This window comes from Lissotriton helveticus, chromosome 3_1 (genome assembly GCF_964261635.1).
Source record: "Lissotriton helveticus chromosome 3_1, aLisHel1.1, whole genome shotgun sequence".
Taxonomy (NCBI): Eukaryota; Metazoa; Chordata; class Amphibia; order Caudata; family Salamandridae; genus Lissotriton; species Lissotriton helveticus.
In genome coordinates, this window is record NC_136061.1 from 1,010,060,664 (window position 1) to 1,010,072,147 (window position 11,484).

Here is an 11,484-nt window from a genome sequence, read left to right on the forward strand (position 1 = left end):
GATTTTCTTCAGTCTCATCAGTACACACAGGGATTGGAATTCTTATTTCTAGTAGCCGTATAGCAATTATCACAAAGGTGGCTTGGAATGATGTGGGCATTTGAGTAGCGGGAGGCAATAGAAACAAATTAACAGTTCTTTACAATGATTTATTATTATGGTCCATTGCAAGATGAACCAAAACCGATATAACTCCAATAACTGTTTGTTCTAATTTCCTTGATTAGTAATTTCAGGTGGGGATTTTCGTTTTTTCCAATCAATATTTTTAGATTCCACAAAATCAGATATTCACCAGTGGAAACAAAGAATTGCTAAAGCATTGAGCACATTAAAAAAGGAGATGGGGATAATAGTTCCATGGAGACCACTGCATCACACAGCAAAGCAATGTATCTATTTCTTTATGTGTTTTCAGAGCACTTCCCGTCTAGACTACTTCCTAATTTCTAATATTTTACATAATGCATCAGTTAAATTTATGTCCAAATGTTCCTCAACTGGTAGGCATATAGCCATCTTTATAATTCCTGCTTAAAATAAACTTCTCTCCTAGATGGCAGTTGGACAAATCCTGATTAACATACTAGGGTTTCCTTAAAAATAGTAAAGAAAAAGCACATTTATTATTTAAAGAATATATAGGATCAGCTTTCCTAGTCAATGTATGGGATGCGTATAAAACCACTCTGCAGGGTGAAATAATAGCTTTCTGGGCATATTTAAATAAAAAGGAAAACATGTAGTCAACTTCTTTACGAAGCACTCACTAACAAGCTGAATCAAAAAGTAAAGTAATCAGCAAAACAATAGCTAGAATCCCCACAAATGGGAATTTGCAAAAGATAAACTGAGGAGTTATTTACTTGATAAATAATTAAGTCCATGCTTGAACAGTGGGTCAACAATTTTATGAAGAAGGAGAATAAAAGGGGAAATTATTGGCTTGGCGTAGTAAAGTACAGAATATAACAAATACTATTACGCAAATCAGAGACCATAATACACCTCACATCATACTGACACTGCAAATGCCTTCTAGGACAACTCTGAAACAATATATCAAGATTAAATTAATATATCAAAATGGGAGGTCATGTTCTTGAGCCAATTAGAAATCCCTCTTTCTCCAATGGAACACCAAGATTGAATATATCATTTTGAATAAGAAGAGATGGTTATTATTGTTAAAAATGTCACAACATGTAGAGCTGCAGATGAAGATGGTTGCCCATTAAAATGTTACCCAAGAGAATTCCATTAACGCGGCTCTATAATAACATCCTATTAAAAGAAAATGTTTTGCCCTCTTTTCATAAAGGTACAGTGGTCTGTTTCCCCGAGGAAGACAAAGAAGCAAACGTTGTTAATTCATATCGCAATATAACTCTCTTCAGTGCAGATCATAAAATTATTTACATAATTACTAGTAACACATATAGTGGTAGTGCTCAATAAATTGAAACATTCCAGCTCATCAGCTATATGCAAAACACCTATTTTTGGTAAAAGAAGTTGATTATTTTTCTTCCACTAAAACACCGACAGTGATAATTTTGATCCAGTAAGCTGGAATTAATTTATATAATAGGGTTTTCCTTCCAACTCACCAGAGCAGTTACCAACGTATACTTAGGGACAATGCATCTTAAGTGTGAAATGGTTAAATCATCAGATATTTTCATTACTAGGCTGACAAGGCAAGGCTGTTCTTTTCTTTTCCTCTTTGCTATTTTATTTGCGCTGTTAGCCATTGCTTTAAGGACAAATCATCAGATAAGACCAGCTCTACCCTGAACCCCAAGGCTTAAATTATGTGCAAGTGATACAGTGATTTAAATCCAAACACTCAGTTTATTGATAAACTATTCCAACTGACCGCTTCCTTCACCATATTAAGGGGATGAAGGTTAATACCTCCAAAATGTAGGGTTTCTTTTTAATGCCAGCTTTCAAAGTCACCTTTTATCACACAGAATTACAATGAAGAACCAATAAGAAATGTAGGAATCAGGATGTCTGATAATTATGATGACTTACATAAATCAATGATGTCCTATTATTATAGAAACTCATGGCTCTGCTAGCAAGATAGATCAGCCATTCCTTATCTATAGTAGTTAGAGTTATGTTTACTAAAATAAACATACTCTCGTTAATGACATTTCTTTTCACAACATTCCCTTGCATCTTGTATTAAAATAAAAAAAAACATTGAGGTCATGATTAGTAGGCTTTTGTTCAGCAAACACCAGTTTAGAATAAGTATGAATAGACTGGTTAGAAAGGGAAGAGGGAGGACTTGACATGTCAGATTTAAGACATTACTATTTCTATGCTCTTTTACTAAAACATTAGCAGTATTACAATTTACCAAGTTTACATTTTTTAGTACTTTCTGAGTTTAATTAAAGGTAATCAATATGCATATCCAGCACCCCCATTACAAAGCTTTCACTACCCCAAGCTTATATTCTTTCATTCTATACTTTTGTTTTAGCACAAAATAACAGTACCTATTTCAGTTACATAATATACCAATGGTCCACACAGAAACTCCATCAAGGGCAATCTGCACTGTATCAACACCTAGGGGGCTATACACGTAGGACGGTATGGGATTGGCTAAAGTCTTATTTTATTTTTAGTGTATTAATAATAATTTTCTGATAGAAACATGTTAAATACAAAATATGTAGCCATAGAATGGTACCAATTTTCTTACCGCCAGTTAACACAGCCTATTACTTAATTGTACATCACAGGGGAGTAAAGATTTTAGACCAGTTGTCACCCATCTCTCTAAAGCTAGTAGCATTCCAAGGGAGGTGCATCATTGAGACCAACAACTGCAGAATCAAAAAACATTCATAGCACTCTTTTTTTTGAGCAAATCATTGTGAAATGGGACAGAAAAAACAGGCCTAGCCATGAATTCTTGGATCGGCGGAGAGGCATCAGATTATAATGTTCACACTTTTCGTGGTACGAATTGTCAAAGAATACAGATATATGCACAATGACTGGTCTGTTACACCTCTGTATGTATATGAAAATGCAATCAAAACATAACACATCGTTGTTGTAGATGCAAGGGATATGGAAAAGTTTTGATGATACCCATAAGCATCACACTTTATTTTGGAGTTTTTATGGCAGATTTGGGTGTGCTTTTCCTTGTATACTTTTTGTATACACTTTACTTAAGCATAATATGAGCTCTAGGCCTCGTCAAAAAATTTAGATGTTCCTAGCTACTGTTTTCTTTTTAATTTAAAACTTTGTTTATTAGTTTTCAACATAGTACAACTCAAGAGTTCGGCTGAGCATTCGACAAGGCAGCATCAAAAGCATATATCTTCCATAGTACATGACAATGTAGACAAATGAACTCAACAATGAGTAAAGCAACAGGACAAGTGGCATACCATGCTTTCGGTGTAAGCAAAAATAATCAGCATATACTAGATAGAGTCATGATTCGGTATATAACAATGGGAGGTAGGGAAAGTGCATCAGGAGTACAGGAATACATCTATGGCCTATTAATAATGGCCTATGGCAGCCAGGAAAGTGTGCATGAGTAGATCCCACGAGCATGTGCGATTGGAAGCATCTCAACTATACGTTTATCCAAGGGTGTGTGCATGTGACGTTTGCGGGTTGGTATCGTCCGGAAGGTCATCCCCAGTCTGGGCCAGCAAATAGGTTGTAAGTGGTCCCCATATGTCCTATGGTCAGTTAGGAGCCGGGAGTAATTCCACAAAGGTTGTGTGTTGTTCCTGACTGTGCGTCATGTCCGCAAGCCATTCCTTGAATTTCGGGGCCCTGCCACGACCCCATCTGCACGCCACCCGTCTCTTAGCAAGCAGCAGTGAGATATCTACGAATTTTCTACATGTCGGGGGAATGTGCGGTGTATGTCCCAGAAGTGTTAATAGTGGATCAATACTAATGGTTATCCCGGTCATCGTTTCAAGAGCCCTCTGCACCTGCTGCCAGTAGGCCTGGACTGGAGGACACTCCCAGGCAAGATGTAAAAAACCTGCATGTTCCGCATGGCACCGTTCGCAGTTGTCATTATCAGTTAAGTGGAACCTAAATTTTTTCACAGGGGTGTAATATAAGCGCTGCAAGAATTTGTAATGGATTATTTTGAGCCTGCTACTAGCCGATATCCGGGCTGTGAGGGAACAGCAGTAGGACCACTGTTCGTCCGTGAGCTCATCGGTGAGGTCAGCGGACCAATGTATGCGGGCAGAGGATTCCGGTACTGGAGCACACGTTCGAACCTACCGATACATGCCCGATACTAAGTGTGAGCCATCTACGGAACTGAGCATGTAGTGCAGAGGAGGCAGGGGCTCAGGCTCGTCTGGGAAGTCAGGTAGGATTTCCCTCATTCCCTGGCGCAGGCGTATGTAGTAGAATAAATTAAGAAAACAGTGGAGGAGTATCCCCTCATCAAGGAAGACAGGTTGAGGCATAAAGTGCTGACTCAAGCACTTAACCCTATCCTCAGAGAATTCTCTCTGTCTTCCTTGATGAGGGGATACTCCTCCACTGTTTTCTTAAACTATCTCGGGGACCAGGAGTTCCCACCTCACATAGCATATGTAAAATTCCCTGACTCTCTCTTTTGATTTAGAGTATGTAATAGAATACCTCAAGCGGAGTGCGATCATGCGCAGCACAGAAAAGGTCTGCAGTTTTGAATCGACCAGCTGTAAACAGGTCACCCCAACATGCTATGTGCAGTTTCTTGCAGAGCAGCCGGAAGCCATGTTCACTCAGGAGCGCGAGTCTGGGGTGATAGGCCAGTGGCATACGGGGGGAATATAGTAGGGCGCAGTTCAGTTTTTTAGTCAGCCGGCGCCAGGCCTCAATTGTGCACGTGACTGAGGTTTATGGTGTGGTGATATCCGACGATGGGCAATGTAAAAGCCCGTTGAGGGGGAGAGGGTGTGCAATCCAGTCTTCCACTGCCAGTTGCGGCATAAAAGGGGTGGGAACCATCCAATGATAGGCATAATGCGCTTGAGCACATAAATAGTAAAACTCAAAGTCAGGTATATCGAACCCCCCTTTATTATAAGGTTGTATCAGAACGGACCATTTCAACCTCGGGCTCCTACCTCCCCAAAACAGTCGGCAGAGCTCCGACTGCAATGTTTTAAAAAAGAAAGCACCCGGGTAGTATGGGATGTGTAGGAAAAGGTAGAGGAATCGGGGGAGTACCACCATTTTAATGAGGGACGCTCTTCCCGCCATGGAAAGGGGGAGGGATATCCAGCGATCCACCTGAGTGGTTAGTCTCGTGACTGCCACACCATAGTTTGAGCGTAGCGTCTCATCTTTGTCACGTGAGACCTGGACACCTAGATATCGAAGTTCCGAACTGCACCACTCCAGGGGGTAGTCAAGGGGGAAATCCCCGACAGCTTCCGTAAGCGGGTAGAACTGTGACTTAGCCCAATTAATATGCACCCCGGACATTCCGCCGAAGGCAACAAACTCTCTAAGTAGGGGAATAAGGTTACACGCAGGGTGTTTGATGAAGAGTGTTATATCTTCCGCATATAATGATACATCAATTTGACACTATGTTCCTCGCTACTGTGATGAAAAGTCTTCACTGTGTAAAGCTTCAGAAGTGAAGATGTGACGATTATCCTTCGGCCAAGTATTAGCTGATTTCACCTGCCTGCTTGTGAAGGTTATGTTTTGTCATTACAGTGTCTGCTCCTCAACAACACTGACATATAGTCAAGGGACGATCAGCACCTTCCATCTACTGGCTATGGAATCCAGATGCTTTGTCTGATTCGGGATGCTTGAATCGTTGTTCTTCTGGGCCTAGAATTCATTCTTCTGCCAAAGCGGTCTTACTAGCGAAGAGAATGCTGTTGTGTGTTCCTCTCACCGTTGAGTGGTTCTGGCATTATGTTCTCAATAATTTCTTCCCAGAGCATCTTGAAATGTGTACTTTCTTATTGCTGTGTTAATAGAATGAGAAAAAGAAAAAGAAACAATATCCGTCTTCATGTCTTTAATAAAATCAAAGCTTTCCTTTAAGATGAGAAAATCTGCAGTCTGTGATACAACATAGAACGAGTTATCTCAATCAATTATACGTCAATGTAAGAACATTTGTGTTATTTAGGACCATTTCTGCTGATGTGAAACCTTTCATCTATGTATACCTGTTTTTATGTAGGATCTTCTTTGGCTATCCGAAACCACCCATGTTTTTGAATGGTCATATTGTTATACAGTGCTTTGCCTTTATTTGTATTTAAAAATAACTTGATCCATTTATCTCTCTGTTTACAAGTTTCTTCACTGATGTATGATGCCATATTTTGTTGTATAAAGTACTCTAACACCTTCACAATGTTTCCTACGCCAAAAATCTTGGTATCATCATGGGCGACAAAACTCACAATGGCCAAACAAGTGAACTCCGTCACCTCAATGTAATGTAGTTATATTTATCCAAGAAGAATGAATCTCAGGCGTAGGTGATAATCCAAAAAGAGGTTTAATCCAGTAAATCCAGCATTACACGGGAGCGCCACTGGTAAGTAACAAGCACAGCAGTTGAATGAATAGTTAAAGCACAGTTTAAGCAAAACACTAGTTTAACAGACATTGCATCCTCGAGAGATGCACCTTCAAACATAAACATGTTTGAAGGAACACTCTCTGCGAGGATGCATAGTATGGAACATAGAAGGTTAAGAAAGCATGACCTAATAAGAGCAGTGATTACAATGGAAATAGAAGAAATACAATACCTTACATCATCTCCCTTTTTATATTGAAGAATAAATAAAACACAAGAGAACTAAGACATATAAAAATCTTTGAACCTAGAAGGAAAGGAACAATTACGATTTGGTCTAATAGATTCATACATTGCACTTGACATGGAAGATGTCTGTGAGGAAATTGGTGAAGTTTGCAAAACCGTACCTGCAGAAGAAGTAGAAGGAATAACAGAAGAACAAGCATTGCTATGACTAAAATCAGAGGGAGTACCTAAAGGAAAATGTGAATATTCAACATCACTGGAGTCAGTTTTATATACACGAATTCTTTTGGCTTGATCATTAGAAACTTTAACAAGAGCTCTTTTACTCCACCATCCCTTTTCCTCCAGAAAAACTGAACCTTTAGAAGTCTTGACAATTTGACAAGGAGAAGAAAATTTTGACATTCCTTTAACACATTTCTTAGGTTTCTTAAATAAAACCCAATCACCTACTTGAAAGTCTTCCACAACAAAATGAGAAGAAGCATCAAAATACTTTTTTTGTAGAGCCTGCTTCTTCATAACATTCTCCTTTAAAATACTTTTATCATGACAAGAAATACAAGGAGAATTTTCCTTCTTTAATTCCCTCAACCAATTTGGACAAATAACCCCATTCGGATTTCTTTTCTTCAACAGTCTGAACGGGGAAATACCAGGTATTGTATGTGGTGTGATTAGGTAGGACCAGATTTTCTTTTTCAAAAAATCTTTAACTGGGAAATTACTAGCAAGAGCTGTTTGTACACCCTCCTTTAAAAACCTATTAAATCTTTCAATCAGACCATTAGCAGCAGGGGAATAGAGTGCTACTTTCAAATGTTTAATGTCATGTGCTTTACAGTAATCTTGCATGGCCAAGGAACAAAAATGCGAACCATTGTCCGTAACAATTTCTTTAGGATAGCCTTCTACATGAAAAACTCTTTCCAAAAATTTGATAACAGAAGAAGAAGACGGGGAGTCACAAAAATCTATGTCCGCCCACTTAGAGTGGTAATCAATTAAAGCTATTACGAAGCGATCACTGGCCGGTAATAAATTAAACGGACCAGAAAAATCCAACGCAACTTTAGACCATGCCTCATCTGGAATAGAAACAGGATGAAGAGGCAATTTATTGACTCTCCAATGTTTATCGGATAAAAGACAAGAATCACATCTATCTATAAATAAGGCGACATCCTTGTCTAATGCGGGCCACCAGAAAAACTCTTTTAGTTTTCTGGAAGTGCCTCCAATGCCCAAATGGCCTTGATGCGCACATTCCACCAATTTCGTACGTGTAGAACAAGTTGGAATGTATTGATCTCCACGCATCAAAATCCCATTTACAATCGAAAGTTCTTCAGAAACCTGAGCAAATGATTTCATGGAAGCAGGTAAAGAACGTTCCCTTGGCCAACCATTAACAACCATGTTCTCTACAGCTTGTAAAACTTTGTCGTCACTGTAGGCTTTGAACCATAGTTCTTGAGTTAAAAATGGAAAAACCTCGCTTGAATCAGAGATAGATGCTACTACACATTCCACATCACTAAATTTCGTCTCTACATAATCCTCCTGGAGCGGAAGTCTTGAGAGACAATCCGCTCTGACATTGAGACCACCAGACACATGACGAATTGTAAAATTAAATTCGTGCAACCTAGAAAGTAAACACACTAGACGTGCTGAAGCCTTCCCAGTACCATTACCATTCAATAAATTGAGCAACGGTTTGTGGTCACTTAGTAATACAAAGTGTGTGCCCCAAATAAAACTTTTAAACTTCTCTACAGCCCACGAACAAGCCAATGCTTCCCTCTCAATTGTTGAATAATTCCTCTCTGCTGTGGACAAAGACCTTGAAGCAAACCCTACTGTACGTTCAAGAGAACCTGTGTGCTGACATAGAACTGCGCCTAGACCTAACTGGCTGGCATCGACCGAAATCGTACACATAATTCCTGGGGTTAAAGATGACAAAGCTGGAGAATTTAAGATCGCTTCTTTAACAGTGACAAATGATTTGTTTACACTATCAGACCACTCAAACCTAACATTCTTCTTAAGCAGATCCCTTAGAGGTTGAACAATCTGTGAATAACTTGAGACAAATCTAGAGTAATACTCTGTCATGCCAAGAAACGACCTCAAAGAATCTTTGTTATCAGGAGTAGGAACATCTGAAATGGCCTTTGTGAGAGAGAATTTTGGTTTTATGCCCTCTGAGCTAATGCAGTGACCTAGGTAATCAACTTCTGATTTTAAACATTTACATTTATCCTTTCCCAACGTAATGCCAACATTCTTGAAACATAACAGTACCTCCTTTAAAGTGCTAACATGGTCCTCAATACTTTTGGAAAAAATAAGGACGTCGTCCTGATATGCCTGAACATTTTTAATTTTACCTAACACAACAGAGTCGATGAACTTTTGAAAGACGCTAGCGGCTGAGGCTAGGCCAAAAGGCAATCTTAAATACTTATAAGCACCAAACGGTGTAATAAATGTGGTCAAATCAGTAGACTTTGAGGATAAAGGGATTTGATGATAAGCACTTCGTAAGTCTAAAAGCGTGAAATACTTACATCCATCAATATTAACAAGGAGATCCTGAATTCTGGGAATAGGATGACAATCAATCAATATATTTTTGTTTAAAGACCGAAGGTCTGCACACAAACGGATACTAGAGTCCTTTTTGCCAACAATAACAATTGGACTGACCCATTGTGATGAGTCTGTAGGCTCAATGATTTTGTCAGCAACCATGTTATCTAATAATTTTTTTAGATCATCCCTAACACTAAGGGGAGTTGCCCTAAGTTTGTGCACAACTGGGATTGCATCAGGTTTCAACTTAATAAGATGTTCAAATTTTTCAACTTTACCTACATTTGAATTAAACACTTCTGGGAATTGTTTTAAAATATCAATAATAAAAGACTCATCAATTCCCTCCACCAAAGCAATTTCAACATCATTCAATTGAACTGGATTTTTAGACCCAGGGACAAGTTTTTAGCCCATTTTGGCTAAATCTTGCCAACCAACTATGCTTTTTCCCTTAATGGCTACATAAACTTTAGTGTAAGTTTTCCTACCCAAACATGTTACATCAGACATGAAGAAACCAAGCATATCAATATCCTTTTCTCCGTATGCCTTTGGAATGATGTCAACTTTACATAAAGTAGTTGAATGAGCCCACAACTTGTCAAAAATGACATCAGAAACAATTGTGACTGGTGCACCAGAATCAGCCATCATGTCAAGTGAGTGTTTAGCAATAAACACTTGACAAGTAGGATCAGGAACACGTTCATCATCAATTAAATTACCACATGAATCAAGAGCCAAAATTTCTTTAAGCTCATTGGACATAGTGGGTAATTCTATAGTATTGATGTTTAAATGTTGCATATCAGATTCTAATGGGACAACATCAAAACCTGATAAGCTATTACATTGATAAGGCTCATGTGTATCAACAGTTCTAACATGCACAGTACGTTTAGCTTTACAAACACTATTAAAATGACCAAATTTATGGCAGTTTGTACATTTCTTACCCAGAGCATTACAGATTGGGCTATTACTAAGATGAGTTCTTGATCCGCACCTGAAACAAAATGTATTAGAACGAGGCTGTTGAGTTTTGCTAAACTTATTTCTAACTGCTAAAGCATTAACTGATAAGTCATTTTGAATAAGATTAACAGGGAGAGAGTTTTCAGAAAAAATACTTTTTGATGAAACTATGCTTCTCTCAATACTTTTAGCCATGTCAATGACCTCCGCCAATGTAGGATCTCTGCAACTCAAAATCCTTTCTTGAATTTTTTTATGGCAACAACCATAAACGAACTGATCTCTGATGTAAATGTCTAGATCAGCTCCGAAGTTGCACTCAGCTGACATGTTCCTTAATACAGAAATGAAGTCTTCAACACTTTCCTCCATATTTTGTTTTCTCTTCCTAAAATTATAGCGTTCCAAAATAACGTTTGGCTGAACCAAAAATTTGATATTCAGTCTATGAACTGCATCCCTGTAAACATTCCATCCATCACCTCTGCCCGGAGGTGGAATGGCCGTGGGTAAATTATCAAAAATTTCTCTACCAGCCCTTCCCAAATGGCTGTAAAGAATGGCTAATTTCCTTTTAGCCGAATATTCTTCAGCATCAATTGCTATTAAGTAATTCTCAAAGCTTTTGAACCATATTTTCCAAGGTTCAACTGGTTTGCCATTAACAGGTAAAAATGTATTTAATATAATCACTTGTTGATTATTTTCCATGTTTAAATAAGTCGTTGTAGATAATGTAAATTATGTTCAAATATCTTCAAAGTATATAAATATGACTTGAATTCTTGAGGTTTTTTTAGATAATAAAATATCAGTCTTGGAAACAAAGTGAAATTCCCAATGTGCTAACGGATTATAATAATGTCGAGAAATGTCAATAAAATGTACATACCATTTTTCTTGAGTTTCCTTTAAGAAATCAACATTTGTGCAGGTTTTAAAAGGGAAAGGAAACAAACGCGTAGTGTCTCCTTTAATAAATCAGGCTCAGAAATGAAATACTTCCGTTGTACGAAAACAATGACATTCACTTCATTTCAGGAAATGCGTCCGTTGCGCGATGACCTCACTGGAGGTTTCTCTCGCGTGAT

The 11,484-nt window shown here is 38.3% G+C and overlaps 1 long non-coding RNA gene across 1 annotated transcript in view; it reads left to right on the forward strand.

The window, feature by feature from the left end:
* LOC144824843 (uncharacterized) overlaps positions 1–6,318 on the forward strand; it is a 30,224-nt gene extending 23,906 nt beyond the window's left edge. The window contains exon 2 of the long non-coding RNA XR_013609146.1: positions 5,737–6,318. This is a non-coding gene — a long non-coding RNA (uncharacterized LOC144824843). The remainder of the gene's footprint in view (positions 1–5,736) is intronic.
* Positions 6,319–11,484: the final 5,166 nt, after the last annotated feature.